Genomic DNA, 25,973 nt, shown 5'->3' on the forward strand with positions numbered 1-25,973 from the left:
TTGGGAAACTGAAGATTTCTGTGCTGCATTAACATTTTAACTGTTTGTGGGTGCCTCCATCATTGCTACTTTCATTGTATGTAACAAGGTCAGTACTTACAATCTTCCCCATTAATACTGAGAATGCATTCGATTCTTGATCTTTTCCTTGCACAGTGAACTCTTTTCTCCTGCAAGTACATAAATTCCCATTGTTACTCACCCATTAAAGGCACGCACAATGCTTATCTTGGTAGCAGCCTAATTGTCCATCATGGTGACACAGCATGCCTCCTGCAAACACCGATCAGCATTGGCTGTGCAGGCATCACTTTTACCTTACTGGATCCATCAAAAGAGACTGCCAACCAATGCTGATGCCTGGGCATCTCCACTAAATGGATAGGCACCCTTCTAAAATCTCATATTCACTTTCGTCACATTTAAGGCTGCAAGCTTAATGTTATGTACTGTACTCTGCCAAATGCATCAGGTCATTGATCCTCTTTTGGCACTGCAGCCAGGTACAAAGGACAAAGACGGTTGCTGAACTCCTCTTCTCTCTCCATCCTGTATCATTTCTGATTTCCTCCTGCCATCCTGAGGGAACAGGACTCTCCTCTGTGCCCTTACAGCCTGGTGGAGCACCTCTGGAGAGGTATCATTGAATCACAGAGTGATCCTTGATCTGCCTTTGGACATGTCATCACTTTGTGCAGCCGTTAGGGCCCTCGCTATTCCCTCCAGTGTTGCTGCATGTACTAATGGCTGCCTTTTAAAAATTGCTATTCTATGCATTCCAGTTCATAAATAATGTTTTGTTTTTGAAAAGGGGACTGCGAGGATGTCCTAACAGCTGCACAAATTAATGATATGGCCAAAGGTAGATCAAGGGTCACTCCATGATTTAGGGAAAACTTCGTGCAGGTGCCTTGAGATAAATTTAGTCCTCTTTGCATACATCACTCTCCAATGCTCAGAGAAATTATCTACCAGGCTAGCATAAATATTGTTCCTAATTTGCAAAACAAAAGACCTTCATTCAGTAGAAGTTATGTGCCATATTATCGGTAAGGGTCAATAGCTCCAATACACAGAGCTCTTCAGAGATTCCCCACCAGAGTCATGCCAGGAAAACCACTATGTGAACTCATGGGATTGGGCAATGGCTAGGAGAGAAGTGCTCAGACAATAAAAACAGAAAATGCTGGAAATACTCAGCATGTTTGGTAGCATCGGTGGAGAGAGAGAGAGAGAGAGAGAGTTAACGGCTGGGATGTCACAACCAAAAGCAGGTGGCCCAGCAGCATAGGGGGGTGCCAGTGCTATATTCTCAGGGTTAACCAATTAATGGCTGGAAGGCAGGCGAGGTGGTCAGTTAGACAGTGCTGACAGGGGGAATTCGGGCTTCTAAACACTGAGGAAACAGGACTCCCCTCTGTGCCCTTACAGCCTGGTGGAGCAGCTCCGGGGAGGTATCATTGAATCATGGAGCGACCCTTGATCTGCCTTTGGACATGTTATCAACTTGTGCAGTCGTCAGAGCCCTCGCTGTTCCCGCCAGGGTTGAAAGGTCATTGAAACTCTTTCGCACTACATTGTGTCCAGAAGACTGATAGATTGTATTGGCCAATGTCGTTGTCTCCTTCCTTGCAGCTTGGGCCTCTGCTTTCAGAGCGGGTGGTGCTCTACTTCACTGATGACCATCTTCCTTTCTTCTACCCTGCCATTTTCTGGTGGAGGTTGGGGGGAGGGTGTACAGTGGCAAGTCCACAGCCTGTACCTTCTCACAGCAATGGGGGTTTGTTTTTGAATACCTTACATGAGGTTATTGGTTTCAATTTACCAAGAAAAACAAACTGAAATTCAGAATATGATCATAAAGCTCAAATAAAAATCCTGGAGTACAGGGGAATTTAATTTTTTCAGTCCCCTTGAAAGTAATGACTTTGGTCATAGCTCCTTAACTTGCATTTTATCAAGCTGGGTACCTTCCATATGCTAACATGGGCCGAATGCCTGTGTAAAGATCTATGAGAAATTGAGCTGCCCCTGCAGGGTTGAGCCTTGAACCTGCTCTGCTCATGCTTTTGGCTGCGGCTTAGCTCGTGGGCGCCACTGAAAAGATAAGTGAGCGTTTACTTTTAATTCCATGGGCCCTGGAGGTGCAGGAATACTTCCACAGCTCACTGCCACCTGTGATTAGCTCTCTGCTGGATGCTGCCCAACCCCCAGACTTGGGATTTACCTGACAGGGGCTGCCAACAACCAGGAGGTCTAAAGTTCAAAGTTTCTGTCAGGCGAGCTGACTGTCGTGGTGCAATGGGTGCTGACAGCTGCCCTTGAATATTTCAGTGAGGCCTGAAGGCCACTCTTCTGTGCTCCTCAGGCCTCCATCTTTCTGAAAACCAATCTTTTCCTGAGTCTGGATGTCCGGACCGCACTGAAAACAGTCTAAAGGAATGTCTAGGCTGATGCCTTTTGCTTGTTGAAGATAAGCGAGGCGTTGAAATAAAATTCCTGAAAGTAATTCAAAAGCTCTTCAGCATACTATTGAACATGGCATGTAATGTTAAAATATTGGTTGTTGATAGTTGTATGTTGTACACCCATAAGACGTAACAAAATGAGTGTTATTTTAAATAAATCAACAATATTTTCTAACAGTTGAAATATAAAAAAGTTCAAGCAAGCAATCCCTTTAAAAAAACCTGCATAAGTCACCAGTTCTGCCTCAGCTAGAGTATTGTGTCCAGTTCTGGGTCCCACACTTTAGGAAGGATATAAAGGCATTGGAGAGAGTGCAGAAAAGATTCACGAGAATGGTTCCAGGGCTGAGGAACTTTGTTATAAAGATAGATTGGAGAAGTTAGGGCAGTTTTCCCTGGAGAAAAGAAGGCTGAGAGGAGATTTGATAGAGTAGATAGGGAGAAACTGTTCCCACTCATGAAAGGATCCAGAACGAGAGGGCACAGATTTAAACTAATTAGTAAAAGAAATAAAAGTGATATGAGGAAAAGACAGTTAATGTCTGGAATGCACTGCCTGAGAATGTGGTGGAGGCAGGTTCAATCAAAGCATTCAAAAGGGAATTAGACTGTTATCTAAAAAGGAAGAATGTGTGGGATTATGGGAGAAGGTGGGGGAATGGCACTAGGTTAGCTGCTCATTAGGAGAGTCAATGCAGACACGATGGGCCAAAGGGCCTTCTTCGGCACCGTAACAATTCTGTAAGACCAATTTCCTTCTATTTTCCTGTTACTGACTTCATAAGTTTCAGAAGTCAGAGGAGAACTAATGGATAAAGATTCAATTCTTCTGATCTTTGCTGCCCATTCCCAGTGTTGTCTTTGCATATATTCCTTCATTAGATTAGCCTCCTTTTGAGGAAGGAACATTCTAGGAAATATAAGCATGGTTCTAATCACTAATTTTTCTTCCCTTCATATGGAGAAACTTGAGCTCTGCTTGTTGTTTCTACATCATGATCCTGTCAAGATCAGGAATTTGAAGTTTGTAAGTTTATTGAACTATGACACAAATCCATGTCTTACAAAGACTATTGGAATGCATGTGCAATAGATTTTTCTTGCATGTGCCATATTCTAGTGGAGACTATCATCAAAAGTAAATTGAACTTTGTGAAATCCTCCCTCCCTTCAACCCTCCATTGCAGGCAGTGCCTTCGATCCCACATCCTGCAATTCATTGCCTTAAGTCCACTGACCCCTCCACCTTCCTCTGTCATTTTTTAAAACCCACCTCTGACCAAGCTTTTGGGCGGTCCTCTTTGGCTCAGCAACCATCTATTTCTTATTATGCATTTGTGAAACTTCTTGCATGTTAAGTTAGAGGTATGATATAAATGCAAGTTATTGTTGTAAACAATCTTGGTAGAAGTATCATTTTCACTGCAGTACAAAGGATAGCAACTCCTACAAAATGCTGCCCTACAGACACAGCTGTTCAGAGTTCAGACTACAAAACGCCGATCTCTATTTATTTCTAGTATTCGAAAGTAGGAAAATCACACCTAGCTCGAATGTTCAGTTATAAAAGGAATTGCATTTCAGAATTTCAATAGTTGCAAGCATAGTACATGGTCTCTCAATTAGTTTGAAAAGTGAGGGGTTGCTGATTAGAACTTAACTGCTTCCAGGTCATACTGCATGTGTGTGCAGCTTCAATCATTCTTCTGCCTGCTGTGACATTTTATGTTTCACACTTTCAGTGAAGGCCTTCAGCTAAGAATTTCAATTTAGCATAAGTTTTATTCTTCAGACCCATGTCCACTGGGGATTCGAGCGAGCTTGTCATCATTTATTTTCACATATATCTTATACAGAGAGATCTGTTTTGTCACCCATGCCTGGGCTGAATTTAATTCTGGCTCCCTAGGGGTAATAAACACTGTGCAAAGCCAGTGTTTAATTTGGTTGTTTTACGGAAGCTTTAAAAATCGTCTGAAATTTTCCAAAAAGCACTGCCGATATCGAGATGGCATGATGACCTGGAAATTGCTGTCAGTATAATTGCTGCAGCAATTGTACAGGCAGAAGCAACAAATTCATGAGTTTCGGAACTCATGGGGGAATTTTCACAGGCAAGGGGAGAGAGGTTTGGGATTTTGAAATCTCCTAAAAGCGAAGTCAGGTCAGGATCCCAACATCATCCCACCCAGTCCGGGTTTCACCTGGGCTGGTTTGCAGGCAAGTGAGGGAACACCCCCACCCCACTGCCATACAGCTGCTGAGTAAGTAATTATAATATTCAAATAAATCACTAAGTACTGTTTTAACCTTCAATTATGCCTTTAACAACCAGGGGCACCTGTTTCCTGTTACATTGAAAATTTTTTCTGATGCCGTCACTTCACAGCTCCTAATAAACTCAAATACACCAGTCAGCAGGGAAGGAAAGTGAATGGTAAAAACAGTCCTGATCCAGACTCTCAGAGCAGACAGACTTCTCATGTCCTTACAATCAAAAGGAAGTGGACAGTGCCCTGGCAGCAACCAAGTCAGGCAAAGCAGCAGGAGTCGATGGGATTTATCCAGAATTCCTGAAGAACATCGGATCACAGGGAAGGAAGTGGCTAGCAAAGCTGTTTACCAACATCCACAGCACAGGCACGATTGCAAACAACTGGCATCAATCCAAGGTAGCGGCCATTGCCAAACCTGGAACGGATGACCCACACAGCTACTGCCCTATCACCCTGCTCTCAATACCCACTCCTGCTAAACAGACTGAGTCTGACCCTAGAGGCAGTGGGGCTCACCCACAACAGGCAGGTTCCCACCCAGGTCGCAACTGCTCCAAAAAGGTCCTGAAACTGACCTCACATATTGAGGCGGGTTTCCAGAAAGGCCTGAAGTCAAGAATCACCTTTGTTGATTTCTCCTGTGCCTATGAGGCAGTTTAATGCACAGGCATGCTGTTGAAACTCTCCAGAATCATTTGCTGTGTGAAAACCCTAAAGCTAATCAACTCCATGTTCAGCAACCAACAGTTCCGCGTGCGCCTTGGAGGTCAAATTAGCTGCCCACACATAACTAACAATGGGCTCCCACAGGGATCAGTCCTCAAACCAGCTCTCTTCAACATATATACCAGTGACCTCCCTCTCACAAAGTTATGGTTCTGCACGTATGCTGATGACTTGGCCCTGGACTTCCAGGCTGAAGAACTTCAGGATATTGAGACAACATTCACTGAAGATCTATGTTCTCTGGAAGTCTACTTCAGAAAATGGAGACTTTGACCAATCACTGCCAAGACTGTTATTTCAGCTTTCCACCTGAACAACTCAAAAGCCAGGGCAGAACTTCCTTTCCAGTTCTGTGGCCCACTATTCACCCACCACCTAATCCCAAAATACCTTTGGCATCATACTTGACCATATATTGACTTGCCAGCAACACTACTGGAACACCAGAGCCAAGGTCAAGATGAGAGTAAATCTCATACAGAAACTGGTGCTTACCACCTTGGGGCAGCAGAGCCAACAGACTATGCAAAGCTTCACATGCCCTAGTCCAGCCAACAGCAGAGTACTGCTCAAACTGCTCAGGAGCTGCCACACAAACATGGTAGATATCCACTACCAGGAAGTCATGAGGACTACTTCTACAACATTGATGCTAACACAGCTCAGATAGCTTCCTGTGCTAGCACACATTGAAGCATCTGGTGTCTGCAGTGTCAAGGAAACAAGAAATTGTAATATTTTTCTGCTGTTAATAACCCTGGCATATTTTCTTATGTACTGGAAGTCAGGCTATAATTGGATTAAGAGCTATAGTGACGACAAGAGTCTAAAATCAACAGTAAGAAGTTGTTTTGATATGTTAATGAACCAAGAGGAACTTCAATCAGAGTTTTACATAAAGCAATAACAGGAGTGTTTTTGAATTGAGTTGTTGTAATTCAAAGAGGGATGGATATATGCAGGTTGTAAAAGGTGTAAGTAAGTAGGGTAAGTTTGTTTTTACAAGTCTAAGAACTAAAGGAAAGAATAGTCTAATCAAGTTTGGGAAGAAAGCATTTCTAAAGACACTGGTTGAGACAATAGGGAGATCAAAAGGAAGGAATGTATTTAAGGAAATACTGATGCCCAGATGGGGGTAGTTGCTTAGATCTCCTAGAAGACAGCAGGGTAGCTGGGCAGAAACTCCAAGAAGACATTGTGAGCAAGGCCAGACTGAAAGAAGCGGTTGCTGTCAGCCTCAGAGGACACCCCAAGGGAAAAGCACAGTGTGGTAAAAATTACTGGACTTCTATAGATTCTAAAATCTATGAGGATAGTTGCTGAACAGAAAAGGGGAAGGTTAGCTCTGAAGGTAGTTAAATTAAGATTTGTGGAACTGTTTTAAAGTGTTGTTTACTGTGTGAAGACATTTGTGTGTTTAATTATATTTGTGTTTTTTTCTTTTTTTTAATAAATGTTTACTTTACTATAAAATCATCACAAGTAATCAGGTACATCATTTCCTGAGTTCAGAACCGCTCCTCATATTATACAAACTGCAAAAACTGTTTTGGCAGCTGTTTCAAGTTTCTCAGCAGCTCAGCATTTACCATCAGCCGGGCCATAACAGCATAACATCTTGCTTAAAGAACACCACCGGCTAACAGATAAAGAAGCACTTCCATGGATATAAGAGCTTCAAAAAAAAACACCCAATGCACTTGTTTATTTTTTCATGGGATGTGGGCATCATTGGCAAGGCCAGCATTTGTTGCCCATCCCTAATTACCTTTGAAAAGCCAACCACATTGGAGTCACATGTGGGCTAGACCAGATAAGGATGGCAGGTTTCCTTCCCTAAAGGATATTAGTGAGCCAACTGGGTTTTATGACAACCAATTATAGTGTCATGGTCACCATTACTGAGACTAGCTTTCAATTCCACCAACTGCCATGGTGGGATTTGAACCGGTGCCCCCAGAGCATTAGTTTGGGCCTTTGAATTACTAATCCAATGACATTACCACAATGCTACCATCTCCCCCAAATTCTGTAGTTCCTATTCAAACACACTCCACACCCTATAAACTAATGACCACCTCCCCTCTCAATGGCACACCTCCTGGTTGACTGCAAACATCACAAATCGTAACCTGGTAACTGATCCAAGTAAGGAAGTCCCAGTTTTCAAACTTCCCTGGAAAATCTGAGAAACTCTCGACCACTTGAGGACGGGCCGGGGAAGGTGTGGCTACTTGCATCACAAGTGGAACATGAGAAATAACTCAAAAGCTAATTGTCAGACCATCACACACACTGAACTTCTACCCTGAGTGATCCATTGGTGGCATCACAACCATCGGATGAAGCCGTTGAACGGATTGTTAACCTTGACATGGCTTTCGCAACCATACAAATAAAAAAAGGAGCTCCAGCCATGGCCAGGTGAGAGGCAGCGACTCATAGCACTTCTTCTCTCAGAGTGTTATCGATGCTTAACAGGTGATTGCCAGCTTCTTGGAAGACACTTCACCTGTCCAGCACTTCATTTGCTTTCAACTGCATTTCCTTGTTGCCAGCCTTCACCACGGCATGGAAGCAGTTTATGCAGATACACCTTGGGCCTCTGAAGAGGGACAAGAGAAGAAGCAACAACAGCAGCAGCAGGAAGAACACCACCAGCAGCATGAGGTGCCTTCTCCTCAGTCACTTGCTCCTCCACAGTGCAGAGGGGATGGACTCTGAGGTTCAGCTGAACGGAGCCTAGACCCCAAACACAGGCTCTACAGCAGAGGATCAGCCCCCCTCAATGAGCTTAATTTACCTGGCCCTGTGGAGAAGGGGTTGGAGGCAGCAGGGCAGAGGCCAGGAGAAAAGGAAGAAGCCAATTAAGGGTAGCTCCCTGGCACATTCCTGCATCTCAGCATGGGCAGAGTAAAAGCTCGGCAACAAGCTCCAACAAGGCAATTTTTAGATGGAGATGTGATTTTCCCACCATCAAAATGGCCCTCCACCGTGTGCAGAGCCTGCCAGCGGGAGACCATTGACATCTCTTTTAAATATTGCCTCCACAATGATGGCCTGGCAACCCTGACCACACCTTTAACAATTTTAGAGGTCAACAAAGGACACTTCCACCTTGAGGCACCTTTGCAGTCTCCTGCCTATATTCGCAGTGCTCACATCTACTAGTCTGGCTGTTGGCTGCCCACAGCTTCAGACGCTCCTATTGGCCCTGCCAGCCATCATCCCTAATTGGACAGAGCTCCCAGAGGTGGCCTGTCAATTAGCTGCCTCCAGGAAAATTGTACAGGCGGATACAACTCAAACTGATTGGGACCTGCACATAGTTCCAGCTTCTGGATCCCAATATCCACTAGAAAACTGTCCGGCATGACTGAGCACCAGTGCTTCAGGAGGTTGGGCTCTCACAGCAGATCACTGCTGACATTTGCGGCCTCCTGAAATAAAACCTCCTTCCCTTTGGAGCAGGTGGGAATGCATTGCCCGTGGCAGAAAAGGTGCCTGTCACTGGAAGGCCACTCACCAATCACCCCCACCCCCGCCCTAAGTTTCTGCCTCTTGCCAAGGTCCTCTGTCCTGCAAGAAGAGCAGTGAGTGTTTGTAGCATGAAATGTAGAGGGGAGGGAAGGATCACATTTCTGAAGGGTTATGGTAAAGCATGAGTGTGAGAGAGCAACAGGAAGAGAGTGACTGTGAGTTTTGGCTGCTAGTTGGAGATGTGAGGTACATGGAGAGAGAGGAATGAGTGGAGCTTCAAGATGTGTTGTCCTGAGGAGTGCTGTGCAAGAGAATGCTGGGAAAGTCAGAGTATGGGGCTTGGCATGTGAAAGTGCTCGGCCACTCACCTTCTCTGTCTTCCTGAGGTTCTGCATCCTCCTGCTGCACTGTCTTCAAGTTAAAGAGACTGCACTTCTGCTGCTCACTTCCTCTTCAGCTTTTTTTTTTGCAAAAATATACTTTATTCATAAAATATCTTCAATCACATTCCAAACCATTTCAAAAACACCATTACAAGGGTACAATCCAGGTTAAACTTTTACAAAATGTATCACCAGGTGCATCAGTACAAACAATATTACAATCATTTACAGCCTTTCATTTTGAGCTGTACAGCCCGAGGGGCTCTAAACAGTTCCCAGTCTCTCGGTGCGCTGTGGCAGAAAGGTCTTAGACAGCGACCCTTCCCCATTGCGCCTTTGCGGCAGCTGCCCCAAGCTTTAGTGCGTCCCTCAGCACGTAGTCCTGGACTTTGGATTGTGCCAGTCCGCAACAATCGGTCGGGGACAACTCTTTGTGCTGGAAGACCAACAAGTTTCGGGCAGACCAAAGCGCGTCTTTCACCGAGTTGATGATCCTCCAGCTGCAGTTGATGTTTGTCTCGGTGTGTGTCCCTGGGAACAGCCCGTAGAGCACAGAGTCCTGTGTCACAGAACTGCTCGGGATGAACCTCGACAGCAACCACTGCATCTCTCTCCAGACTTTCTTTGCAAAGGCACAATCCACCAGGAGGTGAACAACGGTCTCTTCCCCACCACAGCCACCTCGAGGGCAACGTGCAGAGGGGGTGAGACTCCTGGCGTGTAGGAAGGATCTGACGGGGAGGGCCTTTCTCACCACCAGCCAAGCCACGTCTTGGTGCTTGTTGGAAAGTTCTGGCGATGAGGCATTCTGCCAAATGACTTTGACAGTCTGCTTGGGGAACCATCCCACAGGGTCCACCCTCTCCTTTTCCCTCAGGGCCTCTAGGACGTTACGTGCTGACCACTGCCTGATGGACTTGTGGTCAAAGGTGTTTTTCTGCATAAATTTTTCCACCAGGGACAGGTGGTACGGCACGGTCCAACTACTTGGAGCGTTCCGCGGCAGCGTGGCCAGACCCATCCTTCACAACACCGGGGACAGGTAGAACCTCAGCACGTAGTGACACTTGGTGTTTGCGTACTGAGGGTCTACGTACCGCTTGATGCAGCCACACACAAAGGTGGCCATCAGTATGAGGGCGATGTTGGGCACGTTTTTTCCCCCTTTATCTAGAGGCTTATACATCGCGTCCCTGCGGACACGATCCATTTTCGACCTCCAGATAAAGCGGAAGATGGCTCGAGTGATCGCCATCGCGCAGGAGTCTGGAATGGGCCAGACCTGCGCCACGTACAGCAACAGCGAGAGTGCCTCACACCTGATGACCAGGTTCTTACCCGCAATGGAGAGGGAGCGTCGCTCCCACATGCCCAGTTTCCTTTTCACCATAGACACTCGCTCCTTCCAGTTTCTAACGCATGCCCTGGTCCCTCCGAACCATATCCCCAGCACCTTCAGGCCGTCAGCCCTGACAGTGAAGGGGACAAAGGATCGGTCAGCCCAGTTCCCAAAGAACATGGCCTCGCTCTTCCCACGATTTACCTTGGCTCCCGAGGCCAGTTCGAACTGGTCGCAGATGTGGATCAGTCTGTGCACCGACAGCGGATCCGAGCAGAAGACGGCGACATCGTCCATGTACAGGGAGGCTTTTACCTGAGTGCCTCCACTGCCTGGGATCGTCACTCCTTTTATGCCCGGATCCTTCCTGATGGACTCGGCAAAGGGTTCTATGCAACACACGAAAAGAGCAGGCCAGAGAGGACAGCCCTGCCTGACTCCAGATTTAATCGGAAAGCTATCTGTTTCCCACCCATTGATTGAGACTGCGCTACTGATGTTAGTGTAGAGCAGTTGGATCCAATTTCGAATTCCCTCCCCAAACCCCATTTTGGAGAGCACATCCACCATGTAGGTGTGCGATATTCTGTCAAAGGCCTTCTCCTGATCCAAGCTGATGAGGCAGGTATCCACACCCCTGTCCTGTACATAGGCAATTGTATCCCTGAGCAGCGCGAGGCTGTCAGAGATCTTCCTGCCTGGCACAGTGCAGGTCTGGTCAGGGTGAATCACCAATTCCAGAGCGGATTTGACCCGATTGGCGATGACCTTGGACAGAATCTTATAGTCCACATTCAACAGTGAAATGGGTCGCCAATTTCTAATTTCCTCCCTTTCCCCCTTGTGCTTGTAGATGAGGGTGATGATGCCTTTCCTTATGGATTCGGACATACTACCGGCCAGGAGCATACTCTCGTACACTCCTAGCAGGTCTGGGCCGATCAAGTCCCACAGAGCCGAATACAACTCCGCCGGCAAGCCGTCGCTTCCGGGAGTTTTACTCTTCTCGAAGGACTCAAGGGCCTTAGTCAGTTCATCAGGAGTTAGCGGTTTGTCCAGGCTCTCCCGCGTACTGTCGTCTAAGACCTCCGTGATAGAGGACAGGAAGGACTGGGAGGCCGTGCTGTCCGTGGGCTTCACGTCATACAATCCGGCATAAAAGGATTTGCTGATCCTCAAAAGGTCGGACCGTGATGACTTTACTGAGCCGTCTTCTTCCTTCAGGCTGCTGATCACAGAGCTCTCTCTGTGTACCTTTTGGAAGAAGAAACGTGAGCACGTCTCATCCTGCTCCACGGAGCGGACTCTGGAACGGAAGATGATCTTGGAGGCCTCCGAGGCAAAGTGCGAGGCTTGCTGGCTCTTCACCTCTTGGAGCTCCTCCTTGACATCGACCCCCATCGACTGCAGCCGGAGCAGATTCTGCATGTTTTTCTGGAGTCGGGACATTTCCCTCTGTTCCTTTCTAGCTTTCTGGGTGCCTTTGAGGATGAAAAACCTCTTGATGTTTCCCTTGATCGCTTCCCACTAGTGTGTCAGGGACTCAAAGAGGGGTTTCACGGTTCTCCAACCTTTGTAATCCCTCTTGAGCTCCTCAATGTTCTCTGGGGTCAGCAGTTGCACATTTAGCTTCCATGCCCCCCTTCCCACCCTCAGGTCCTTCTCCAAGTGGCAGTCCGCCAGTAGGAGGCAGTGGTCAGAGAAGAACACCGGCTTGACATCGGTGGATCTGACTGTGAATGCACGGGACACAAACAGGAAGTCTATCCTGGAACGAATGGACCCGTCTGGCCGCGACCAGGTGTATCTACGCTGCGCTCCGTCTGCAGGGTTGCTGAAGACGTCGTGCAGCTTGGCATCCTTAACTGTTTCCATCAGGGATCTGGACGTAGCGTCCAATCTGCTGTCGGCCCTGCTGGATCGTCCAGCCGCATCGATGATGCAGTTGAAGTCACCGCCTAGAATGACCGGCCTGGAGGTCGCCAGCAGCAGTGGGAGCTGCTGAAAAACCTCCAGCCGCTCAGCCCCTTGTGCCGGGCCATACACGTTAATTAACCGGAGTGGAGCATTCTTGTACATTACATCTGCTACGAGGAGTCGCCCGCCCACCACCTCCTTAACCTCGGAGACGGTGAAGTTGCCTCCCCGCAGCAGAATACCCAGGCCGGAGGAACGAGAGTCATTTCCGCCCGACCAGATCGATGGCCCATGGGACCACCATCGTGACCATTGCCTGTAGGAGCTGAGGTGCGGTATCGCACACTCCTGCAGAAACAACAGGTCAGCTTTGACCTTGGCTAGGTAGTCCAAGGTCGCAACACATCGCGTAGTAGATTTAATGCTACGCACATTTATGGATACAATCTTTAAACCCATTTTAAAGCATTTATTCTCCTACCAAACCCACTGTCTGTGAGAGTCCCAGACCTTTAGTCTGCTCCTTCATACCCGTAGTGAGCTCAAATTCCTTCACTTTGGATGGGCTGAGGTAGATCTCCTTGGCAGTGTTCTGCTCAGGTGGCATCTGGAGGTTCGCGTAGAGAGCGGGTTTTGAGATGACCTTTGCTGGAGAAGCTTCTCCAAAACTCACCCCCTCTGGGGTGTTGCTGTTCCCGGCTTCCTGGAGCTGGGGTGCAATGATTACCTCACTGCTCCCAGATTCCAGGGGCTGTGGTGCACTGGCCTCCTCAGGTTGCAGGCAAAGTTGGGGTGCGCTGGTCTCCTTGTTGTCTCCAATGTTCTGGAGCTCGGGTGTCTCGTCCTCCAACGCCCTGGAGCTTTGCCGCCTCTTCTGTCGGTGCCGCCCTGGCAATTCTTCATCCGAAGAGCTGCTGCCCTTGTCATCCATGTCGGATGGGAGACGCCGCTTACCGCTTTTCTGGGAAATGGCTTTGCTTCTTCTTCGCTCCTTCTTCCTTTTGGTGTTCTTCACCGTCTGCCACTCCCCCTGCTGCTTTTCCACTGCTGCCTCCTCCTCCATTGATTCGCTGTCCTGAGGACTGGGAGGTTCAGGGGGTGGTGCTGTTGATTGGCTCTCTGTTGCCTCAATCTCTTCCTCCACCTTGTCTCTCTCTGTGTCCTCCTTTGTCCCGTTGAGCTCCCTGGGGGCCTTGGTGGTTGGAGTGACACGAAACATTTCTTCTGCTTCCCCCTCGTTGGCTTTGGCTGCCTGTGCGTAAGTACAGCAGCGTTTGGGGCATGTCCTGTAGAGGTGACCTGCCTCGCCACACAGGTTGCAGCACTTGGCCTGTTTGCAGTCTTTTGTCTGGTGCCCTTCCTGTTTGCAGATCTTGCAGAGGGAGGCGCTGCAGTTGGCCGCCACATGACCAGCCTTGCCACATGAGCGACAATGCTTGGGTTGCCCAGCATAGACCAGGTAGCCACGGTTTCCCCCGATAGCGAAACTGGAAGGAGGGTGGAAAATGGCTCCCTTACCATCGGTCTTTAGCGTGACCTTAAACAGGCGTTTGCCTGTCCAGATCCCCAACTCGTCTCGAATCTCGGTGCCGCTCCCCACCTTATCGAAGTACCTGGTGAGGAAGGTGACCACGTCGGCGACAGGGACGAAGGGGTTGTACAGATGCACCATCACCACACGTTCCCGTTGCAACGGCAGAGAAAAGAGCGGCTCCGCCGTCAGGATCTTCATCTCCGGCAGGTCTCTCTTTTCCTCGAACACCCTCAGGAGCTGGACGCAGTCTGCCACCCGCTTGAACGTCACGTTGAAAAAACCAGCTTTGGGGAAGTCCTGCAGGGATACGATCTCCGGAGCTTCGAAGCCACACGCCTTCAACAGGATCCTCCTGGCGAAGAAGACCCGATCCATAGGTGATCCTCCTTCGCTGTCGTTCACCGTGACTCGGACGGTGATAGGTAACCCATGATATGGATTTCGATTGGTTATAGCCTTTCCATCCCGACCTTGCCTTGGCAGGATCATGGTGTCGCCCCTGCAACACTTGATCTTAGCCAAAAGGCCGAGAAGCGATCCTTTTCCACTTCCTCTTCCACTTCCTCTTCAGCTTGCTTGGTGCAGTTGTCCTCTTCCTCCCATCCTCAGGAGAGCTCTCCTCACCACAGGTTCTCAGGTCCCACAGCAGGACCTCTTGGTAAGGGTGAGAGAATAAGCGAGCAGCCTCTCAATCTCCTCTCCATTCCTGTGTTTGCTGCAGCCTCAAAAATCCATATGTAGTTGAATCTTTCTATCCCCTGACAGGTCCCTTTAATTAGAAATCCTCCTTTTGCCGGATCTGGTGTGTGATCCTGCCCACTCTCTCTGATTGGTCAGGGAATCCGGAAGTGGAAAGCTAAAGCCATGGCTCAGTTAAAGAGCTGTGGCAAAGCTCACATTTCCAACCTGCTAATAGTCTCATCTTTTCAGCAGGAACTAAGTTAAGGATAACCCCGTCCCATATGTTTGCCATGCACCGAGCAAAGTATTGAAATTTTGGTAGAGGCTCCATACTGAGAGTGTGATTTCTGGCAATGGCTGCATTAACTTCATTATCAATTTTAAACATGTCCATGAATAACTTTGAGAAGGTGCAACTACCTTTTGCAACTAACTACCTTTAATGACAAGATTTGTAGCTCAACAGAAACTCACAGGACCAGATTCAGGTCTCGTCTGTCTGTGCTGCAGTGTTCTGGACTGGCCTTCAAGCAAGATGGTTTGGGGTCGCAGCGCTCAACAAAAAGTTAGAAACATTGGACTACAACCATAAAGCCCATCTCTTGAAGCTGATTTGACAGCAAACCACAAAGTAATGGGATTCAAATTGAATTAGCATGAACTACCTTGATCTAAATCCTTGGTGACTTTCTCCCTGAGGAAAATAGCAGCACACTTATTGGACTGGTCAAGATCATATCCGGAATGTGCACAGTCTTTTATAAATGCTGGAAAACTACATTTGGTGTGGATCAATAGGCTGTTTATTTTGTGCTGATTATGATGCAGAACTGGTGATTAACTCCTGAATAACATTTAAATGACAGGAAGGAAGGAGGCAGGAAACAGGAAAATCATTTTTCCAGATAGGATTCTACAAGACAACACATTAAATGTATAAAAATATCTATCCTGTTGACCTGGTTCTAAGTAAACCAGTACTGTACTTATAGAATTTTCACCTAGCCCTCCCTCCCAACCAGAGACTAGGGACAGGATATTGCCCTTTACGTCTGCATGTGGATGTCCAGAATCAAATGGGGGCCACAATCCAGTCACCTGTCAGTGATTTTTCCTGAATTAGCTGATTATTGGCCAGAGGATGAACTCACTGTCCAATTATGCTGGCAGGATCTCAAAGCTGGAAGGCCTGCAACACTGAAAAAGTGGCAGGCTGGTTTTTCAGGAAAGATAGAGAGAGGGCACCTCAACATGGAAAAACCCTCTCTCCAGATTTGTAAACATTTAAATAAAAAATAGACACAACAGCGAGGCCACCATTCCCCCTCCACAGGGAGATGTGCAGCTGCAACTGAAGTCAGGTGGGGTATTGAGGGCCTCAAAGCCTGCCTAGAGTGCTAGGCCCCGGGTCAGCCACCAGAAGGCTACCTCCAGGTAGTTGCCTTAGTCCCCAATGCCTCAGGGAGGTCAGGGGGTGCTGGGGACCGCGGACTGATTGAAAACTTCCGGTCAGCCTTTGACAATAGGCCTTAACGGGCCTTTAAGGAGCCTTAATTGGCTAATTACGGGTAGGTAGCCCTGCTGCCCTTCCCACTCCCATCCTACCTCTGTGAAAATGGTCCAGGCATGGGATGATGCCAGCCGGCGGCGTGAATTTTCACATCTGTTCACCTCTGTGCCCACCCTCATCGAGGGCAAAAAATCCTGCCCCAGATTTTACGTTATCTGGCTAACTCAGGTGATACTTCTGAGGGTGATTTTTCTGTGTAGGTGCTGGTGGGCAGGAATCTCTCATACCAGAAGAGTTATGACATTCCCCGTTGGCACCAAGCACTCAGGACATTAGTTCCTTATATTGCTTTAATACTGCATTATATAAATTTTATGTAACTTTGTCATTGGATAGCATATTGGAAGTTAACTTGCTTCCAGAACCAGATTCATTTTAAATTATGTTGAACATAATGCTATTGCATTATTTTTAAAAATGCACCAATCAATTCAATCAAGCAACCAAAGATTTTCTGCATACTACATTAAATGGGTTGCTAACTTAAAGCAGAAATCACACAGGAATTTGACACAAAATGCATCAATTGTTGTGCTACATGCAAAGGAATTTCAATTACAAAGAGTTTTAGGTTTGATCCCTGGACTGTCAATGTTGGCTAATTTTATGATGGGCAATATCAGGATCTTTATGACTGGCCCTTGCGAGCTTGAGCTATGAGAAGGTGTAACATTCCAGGCCACTTTCTAGCAACCCCTGCTGGAAATTGCTTTACAATTGCAGCCTGAGAACAGGATCAGACTTGGCTGTAATACCCTGTAGTTAAATAGCTTGCTCCCACTCACTGTTTGGATTCACGCTTATATAATGGGGAGATGGTAACATGGGGGAGAATTTTCGGCTCGATGAGCGGGGGTAGGGCACACTCACTGAGGCATAAAATGACGTGAGGTGACGTCGGGCGTGCGTCCTGACATCGTTGCGCATCATTTAGATTTTCAGTTCGGCAGGAGCGCAGCCAAATGGGCTGCGTGCCCGCCGAACTGTCAAAGGCCCGTTAAGGCCATTAATGAACTAATTAACCCTATTGAGAAAGCTGCCTGTCCAACCTTAAGGTTGGCGGGCAGGCAAAGAGCCCAGCTGGCCTTTGCATTTTTCATGGAACCTCATCCCTGGGATGAGGTTTCATGAAGGGTTATAAATTAAATAAATTTTTCCATTAAAGTTCATTGACATGTCCCAGCTCATGTGACACTGTCACATGAGGGGACATGTCAGGAATTTTTTTTTCTTTATTAAAATTTTTAAAACTTAAAACTTATCTCCCTGAGGCACCTCTGTGCTTCAGGAAGATTTCTGCGCTTTTTCGTGTGCATGTGCGAAAGAGCGCAGGCACCGACTCAGGGAACTCCCGACTTAGGGAACCCCCCCCACCCCCCGCCGCCTGCACAGGGAGCGCTTAGCGCTTCCCGGTGTCCGTCATGCTGGGCGGGCCTTAATTGGCCCACCCACGTAAAATGGCGGCACGGACCCAATTGGGGGCGCCCGCCCCACACAACCCACGAGACAGGGGGAAAATTCTCTCCACAATGTCACTGGACTTGTAATCCAGAGGCCCATCCTAGTAATGCTCTGGGGGCAAGGGTTCAAATCCCACCACAGCTGCTGGTGGAATTTAAATTAAAATATTGAATCTGGAATTGGAAGCTAGTCTCAATAATGGTGACCATGAAGTCATCACTGATTGTTGTTAAAAACCCATCTGGTTCACTAATGCTCCTTTAGGGAAGGAAATCTGCTGTCCTTACCTGGTCTGGCCTACATGTGACTCCAGACCCAAAGCAATGTGGCTAATTCTTAATTGGCCTAGCAAACCACTCAGTTCAAGGGCATTTAGTGACGGGCAACAGATGCTGACCTTGCCAGTGATTCCCACATCTAATGAAAGGGTGAAGAAAAAAAATAGCTACTGGGTACAGCTGTTTGTGGCAGGGAGTAGGGGGAAGAGAAAAAAACAAGTGATCACTCATATCAATAAAGAAAACACTAAATAAAACATAGACAAGACTGAAATCAATATAACAAAATAATAATTGATAAATAATAAGTAAACAGAACAAAATAAGTTGGGCAAGAAAGGTAAGTGAAAAATTTAAAGAAGAATACAACAGGGTCTGTTTTCACAGAGCACCACCTGGTGGCTCAAAGTGGCTCTTCTACTGTGTCAGTTTAACATAAATTGTAATAACTCCTTAAGTCAGATCCAACACTGGCGTATGACACATCAATATTCTGTTTGAAATGTGAGAATAAATTTTATTTTAAGGGACAGTGCAGGTGGATACCCGACAGATTCAGTCCTGCTGCAGTTCATTCTAAACACTCAACCATAGGGCTGCCACGTATGTCGACCTACTCTCTCTGCACCAATCAGCTTTTCTTGCTTGTAGGTTTTCACCTACTTTGTCCCATCCACTTATAATTTTTAACACATCTGTCAAATATCAGGAGGTGGTGGGTTCAATTCCACTCCAGAGGTTTGAGAACAAAATCCAGGCTGACACTCCAGTAGAGAGGGAGTGCTGCACGGTCAGAGGTGCCGTTCTGTCTTTTGGATGAGTTGTTAAACCAAGGCCCCATCTACCCTCTCAGGTAGACAAAAAGATCCCATAGCCCTATTTTGACGAAGAGCAGCAAAGTTCTGTCAATATTTTTCACTCAAACAAAACAAATTTTCTGGTCCTTCTGGTCCATAATTTATTTCTGTTCCAAAATAAGTAGCATACATTCAGAGATGCACAATGAAAACTTTAGGCAAAGTACAATAAAATGATGGGGCTTAAAAATCCACGATAGGATGCACCTTTGTCAGAGAAACCAAGGACCTAATGGAATTTCTAGGTTCAGGGAGAGGTTCCTTTCTTTGTGTGCCAATAGTGAGAAGGTTGTAGAAGGATGTCCTTCAAGTGGGTTTGGGGGTGAGGAGAGGGGGTTATGGTGCACTGCAACAACTTTATGCTGCTCCCAGAAGGCTCTTGACAAGGAGGCCACGCTAAAATTGGATCCTCTTTACAGGTTCCCACTTCTGCCTGTGTATGTGAAATTCATATGGTTTCACTATCCAGTGAATCCTAGTGCAGTGCTGGGCACATCTATGCTAGAGGTTGGAGCTCCTGCCTCAACCCCGCTATCCTTACAAAGATAACCATATTTTGGGATGAGCAGTGTGTTCGTCTTCAGCAGGTCAGTGTTTCTACCTGCTCCTCCACTTGAAGATATTCACCTGTCTATCTAAATCCCTGCTTAGTTTCTGATCCTTCCAACAGCTCCCCCTGTGAAATTAATGTAATGATGCTACAACAGCCACAGATTTTCAGCACCCAAGTCTTTACATGTGGATTAAGCAAAGTCAGGAAGGAACTTAGGCTATAATTGTTTTATCAGCAGGAATTGATCAATCTTCGTGTAAGTCTATTTCATGCCCTTCATTAGCTACAACCTTATCTAGATTCAGGTAACTGGAATGGGCAGCTAAGTTTAATGAAAAATTGGCACTTTGCCTACTCTGAGCAGCAGGACATTGAAAGGAGGCAGAAAAGAAGAGCCCAAAATTTTAATGTGCCAATCTAGAGACACTTCTAGTGAAAATGCAGCAAAGCTGAGCAATACACAGCTGGGTGCCTTTGGGAAGAAAAGTGTAAAAAAAAATCTTCCTGTTCAATGGAGGGAAGTGACAATAGCTCTGAGTGTCACCTTTTTAATCCACAAGCCGCACAGAAATAACTGGAAAAATGTTCAATTACCTGACAAGTGTACAAATTCTTCACCTGTCAAGGCTGACACTGCAACCCAGTACTGAGGGAGTACTGCACTGTTGGAGGTGCCGTTCTTCAGATGAGACATCTGCTCGCTTGGTTAGATGTAAAATATTCCATGCACTATTTTGAAGAAGAGCAGGGCAGTTATCTCCGGTGTCCTGGTCTCTTAATCAACGCCACAAAAACAGATTATCCGATCATTATCACATTGCTGTTTGTGAAAGCTTGCTGTGTGTAAATTAGTTGCTGGATTTCCTACATTACAATAGTGACCACACTTCAAAAAGCACTTCATTGGCTGTAAAATGTTTTGAGATGTCCTGTGGTCATGAAAAACACTGGCTGGAATTTTGTGTCCCCATTGGCTTTGGGCGTTATGGCAAGTGTGAACGGACCATATGGCGAGAAGGCCAAAAATCGGTTTCACGCCATCATGAAACCAGTTTGCGATCGTCCGCTCCGCCCTTCAATGGCGGACCGCACTTCCAGCTGCAGGGAATGTCATTTTAATAAATTCTGCATTTAATTATAAGCCCTGCTCACGAAGATCATCCCCCCCATGTCAAATTTGCTGCCCATGTTGGCAGGAAAACATGTCTGGACAAGCGAGACGTGCTGATGTCGGGACTTGCCGTTAGGGCCTTGCTCACAACACAGAAAGGAGCAGAAGATGCTGGAGCCCTACAGCTACCGGGCCCTGGAGGAACACGTGCATCATGTGCTGGGTTGATTCTCATGGACATGGCTCCGCCACGAAGCAGCTCACGGAAGGTGGGAGGTCTTGTTGATGTCTGGAGTCTGCTTCGAAACATCAGGGTCATGGCCATGGGATGATCGGCAAGGGGCGGGGAGAGGAAGGTCTAGGTTTGACTGGTAGAGGAAAATGTACCTGGGCGGGGGAAATGGGGAGGTTGGGAGGAGGGGGACAAAGGTGTCGGGTGGGGTGATGTTGAGATGGGGGAGGGAGTACGAGGGAGGAGTGTGTGATGGGGCATAATGTGACAACTGGGGAGGTATGTTTAAGGGGTAAGGGAAGGAGTTTGGAAGGGGGAAGGAGTATGGAGTGGGGAAGAAGTCTACGGGGAGGAAGGAATTTGGAGGGGGGAAGGAGTTCAGAGTGGGGAAGGAGTCCATTGGGAGGAAGGAGTCCGGAAGGCAGAAGAATTTCAGAGGAAGGAGGGAGTAAGGGTGGAGGAGGGAGTAACGTGGCAGCTGTCCAGGTGAAGGTGCAAGGGAGGGGTCTGTGGAGTCAATGACTACCTCCTGGGGAGCGAACTGAAGGTGGGCATGGTAGGAGGGAATGGTGAGAATGAGAGAGGGCACAGTGAGCCAGTAGGGTGGGAGGGTGAGGGCGCGATGGTAGCAGTAGAAAGGACGTCAAGAGTGGTTGATGGGGACTTGGAGGCAGACACAGACCCTGGGGATGGGAAGGAGGAGGTTGGGGAGGTCAATGTGGATGGGGGTGGGATTCTTGGGAAGCTAGGGAATGTTTACATTCCTCTGGACATCCTGGAAAGAAAAGGGTTCAGGTTGGTAGGTGATGGTGGGGAGGTGGAAGGTGATGCTTAGGGGGTCAACAGTGATGGGGGAAAGGACATGGGTGCCTGGGGGAGAGGATAGGACAGGGGAGCTGAAAGCAACCCTTACAGCAACAATGCTTCTGAAATCGAAAGTGAGTGGAGCTCCTGTTGGACGGGCACAGATGCTGCAAAGGGGTGTGATCAGGAGGTGGGTGGCAATGCAGGTCGGCTCAAATGGACAACTGAAAGAGAACCCCAGCAGGCAGCATTGAAAATGCTCAGGACAGTGAGATGGGTGTGATGAAGGAAAGCTGCACAAATGGGGGAGAATGCTTGCATGAGGCTCTGAAAGGCACTACGAAAGGGTAGAGGACATTGCGGCAGGCCTCCAATGCATCCAGTAGGCACTCGAGGGAGGCGTCACTAAACCTGGGGACAGCATGTTTCAACCCTTTGACAACCATCAGTTCCCAGTAGCTTCCTATCCCTTGAAGAGTGCTCGATCTGTGCAGGGGCAGCCTTTAAATATGGCACCTGGTTTACTGAAGGCCTGAGGTGACGGCAGGGCAGGTGAATCAGGGGCTGCCCCACCAGTGACCCGGCATATTTCCCGGGAATAAATTATTAACGAGGCGGGACGCGCCTGGAGTGGAATGATACAGCGTGAAAAGCTGCCATTGTGGCCGGCGGGTAAATCGTTGTTTTTCCCATCTGCCACCACACTTTGTGCAAATCTGGGCAATTCCACCCAATATATAAATACAAATCTTTCTTTCTTTCTCTCCCCTCTCCTTTTTCTTGGGCACCTTGAGTACCCACAGTTTTCCCCCTAAGATCAATCATTACTTTCACATTCAGTGTGACCATACAAACTCCCCAAATAGGAATTGCTTGCATACAGAACCTCAAAACTTCTCCCTCTATTTTTAACAGGATGTTAACCAGCAGATTTTTTCCATCAGCTCTCTGATGCTACCTGGCTGACAGCCCTCCAATTCTGGCTTTATTCACTCAATCTCATTACAAGAGAAGCTTGCGCACAGTTTGCATGAAAAGCATGCAGGAGAATGGAGGAGGCCCTACTGTAGGGATGACTCCCTGCAAGGAGCAGGCTATAGGGCTACTGGAGAGGCACTCTACTCCAGCCACGAGTGATGGTGAGATCGGAGGGACAGCACTGACGGTCAGTCAGAGGCTCCAGTCATAGACTATCGCTTGCATACCTGTGAAGATAGAAGCAGTCATAAACTTCCTCACCCTTTAATATCTCCTTAATCTCAAGTGTGTTGTACTCAGCCGATATTAATTTATTCTCTCTTTTCCTGCATATGTATCATAGCATCAGAGGGTAAAGGATGATGAAGACGGGGAATATGAAAAGGAAGAGGAATATCTCCTTCCTCATCTATGATAATGCTATTGATGGGGATGATGAAGCCTTTGTAATCCCTAACGATGCTCCATCTCAAAAGTGCCCAGACCCAGTAAGTGCCTCATTCTCAGTAGAAGCATATGTTGTAGTCCTGATATCTGTGGGGGACAATGGGTGGGTCCCTGTGAACTCAACTTTCAGGCATTTGGGTCTGCAATGAAGGCTGCTGTCTATCAGGGCTTTCACAAACAAATTGGATTGAATTTTTTGAGGACGAGCGCGAACTTCGCACATTCACGTGGATGCTCGCTTGAAAATCTCCCTGAGGCACAGAGCTGCCTCAGGGAGATTAACATTTTTCAAAATAAAAAATAAAGCTTTAAGAATGTTATATAACATGTCCCCTCATGTGACTCTGAGCAGGGACATGAGCAGGGACATGTTGTTAATTAAATTTTAAAATTCTGATTTTACTTTTATTTGCTGTTGGAAACCACATCCCGCCAGTGGATGAAGTTTCCTAAAAAATGCAAAGGTTGCTTGGTCTTTTCACCTGCCCGCCAACTGTAAGGTTGGATGGGCAGTGAAAAATTTATCTCAATTAACTTTTTAATGGCCTTAATAGGCCTTTCAATTGTCGTCGGGCGCACTGCCGATTCCGGCACGCACCTGCCAACTGAAATATTACGCGTCATTTTACATTCGGTTGGGTCAGGCATGTGCTCACCCGCCGAGCTAAAAATTCTCCCCCATGTCTAACAAATTTGATTGAATTTTTTAAGGAGGTGACTAGGTGTGTAGATGAGGGTAGTGTAGTTGAGGTAGTCTACATGGGCTTCAGTAAGGCTTTTGACAAGGTCTCACAAGGGAGACTGGTCAAGAAGGTAAAAGCCCATGGGATCCAGGGCAATTTGACAAATTGGATCCAAAATTAGCTCAGTGGCAAGAGGCAGAGGGTGATGGTTGAAGGTTGTTTTTGTGACTGGAAGCCTGTGTCCAGTGGTGTTCCGCAGGGTTCGGTGCTGGGTCCCTTGCTGTTTGTGGTGTACATTAATGATCTAGACATGAATGTAGGAGGTATAATCAGTAAGTTTGTAGATGCCACGAAAATTGGTGTTGTGGTAAATAGCGAGGAGGAAAGCCTTAGACTACAGGACGATTAGATGGGCTGGTCAGATGGGCAGAACAGTGGCAAATGGAATTTAATCCTGAAAAGTGTGAGGTGATGCATTTTGGGAGGACTAACAAGGCAAAGGAGTACACGATGAATGGTAGGGCCCCAGGAAGTATGGAGGATCAGATGGACCTTAGGTGCATGCCCACAGATCCTTGAAGGCAGCAGCACAGGTGGTTAAGGTGGTTAAGAAAGCATATGGGATATTTGCCTTTATTAGTCGAGGCATTAAATACAAGAGCAGGGAGGTAATGATAGAATAAAAACAAAAAATGCTGGAAAAACTCAGCAGGTCTGACAGCATCTGTGGAGAGAAAGACAGAGTTAATGTTTCCGGTCCGTATGACTCTTCTTCAGAGCTAAAGGGAAGTAGAAATGTGGTGAAATATATACTGTTTAAGGGGGGGGGGGGGGGGGGGGTGCGGGGGGTGGGGGGGGGGAACAAATGAAGCTGGATAGAAGTCCAGCGATTGGTGGAGGCAAAGGAGAGATTGCGAAAGATGTCATAAACAAAAGGTCAAAGGGTTGTTAATAGTGGTGGTACTGGCTAAAGAAGGTGCTAATGGTGACTTTGAGTGGAAAGCAGAATGTGATAATGGCAGGACCAGGGTAAGCACTCTGGAAAGTGACAGATGGCCCTAGTGGAGGTGAGGTGGGGGGAGTGGGTGGTGCTCCCCATCTTCCGATTAGGCACTTTACAGCCTTCCGGACTTAATATTGAGTTCAACAACTTCAGACTATGAACTCTCTCCTCCATCCCCACCCCTTTTTGATTCCCCCCCCCCCCCCTTTTTTCTATATTCATCTTTATTTTTAAATTTTAATTCATTTATTTTTTCCCACTTATTTTCATTATTATTATTTTTAAAATTTATTTCCATTTTTATTCATTGTTTTATCCCCAGCTTTTAGCCTTTTTGATCTTTTTTCCCACCCCTGTTCCCCTCCCCTCCACCCCACCCCCACTAGGGCCATCTGTCACTTTCCAGAGTGCTTACCCTGGTCCTGCCATTATCACATTATGTTTTCCACTCTTAATGTCGCCATTAGCACCTCCTTTAGCCAGTACCACCACTATTAACAACCCTTTGACCTTTTGTTTATGACATCTTTCGCAGTCTCTCCTTTGCCTCCACCCATCGCTGGCCTTCTATCTAGCTTCACCTGTTCCACCCCCCTCAAACAGTATATATTTCACCATATTTCTACTTCCCTTTAGCACTGATGAAGAGTCATACGGACTGGAAATGTTAACTCTGTCTTTCTCTCCACAAATGCAGTCAGACCTGCTGAGTTTTTCCAGCATTTTCTGTTTTTGTTTCAGATTTCCAGCATCCACAGTATTTTGCCATTATCTTAGAGGTTATGATGGAGCTGTATAAAGCATTAGTTGGGCCACATCTGGAGTACTGAGTGCAGTTCTGGTTGCCACACTATAAGAAGGATGTGATTGCATTGAAGAGGGTGCAGAGGAGATTCACCAGGATGTTGCCTGGGCTGCAGCTATGAAGAGAGACTAGATAGGCTGGGTTGTTTTCCTGAGAGCAGAGAAGGCTGAGGGGAGACCTGATTGAGGTGTACAAAATTATGAGCGGCATAGATAAGGTAGATAGAAAGAAACCTTTCCCCTTAGTGGACAGGTCAATAACCAGGGGGCATAGATTTAAGGTAAGGGGCAGGAGGTTTAGAGGGATTTGAGGAAAAAATGTTCACCCAGAGGATGGGGGGTATCTGGAACTCACTGCCTCAAAGGGTGGTAGAGGCAAGAACACTCA

General features: G+C 47.1%; 1 protein-coding gene across 3 annotated transcripts in view; it reads right to left on the minus strand.

The window, feature by feature from the left end:
* dnajc5b (DnaJ (Hsp40) homolog, subfamily C, member 5 beta) overlaps positions 1 to 25,973 on the minus strand; it is a 185,571-nt gene that overhangs the window by 85,564 nt on the left and 74,034 nt on the right. The window contains exon 3 of one of the 3 annotated variants that reach the window (XM_078540416.1): positions 101 to 170. The exons of the other annotated variants lie outside the window; for them this stretch is intronic. The gene's annotated coding sequence lies outside the window, so the exon portion shown is untranslated. The remainder of the gene's footprint in view (positions 1 to 100; positions 171 to 25,973) is intronic. 3 annotated transcript variants of the gene reach the window in all.

This window comes from Cetorhinus maximus, chromosome 4, assembly GCF_964194155.1.
Source record: "Cetorhinus maximus chromosome 4, sCetMax3.hap1.1, whole genome shotgun sequence".
NCBI classification, from domain to species: domain Eukaryota; kingdom Metazoa; phylum Chordata; class Chondrichthyes; order Lamniformes; family Cetorhinidae; genus Cetorhinus; species Cetorhinus maximus.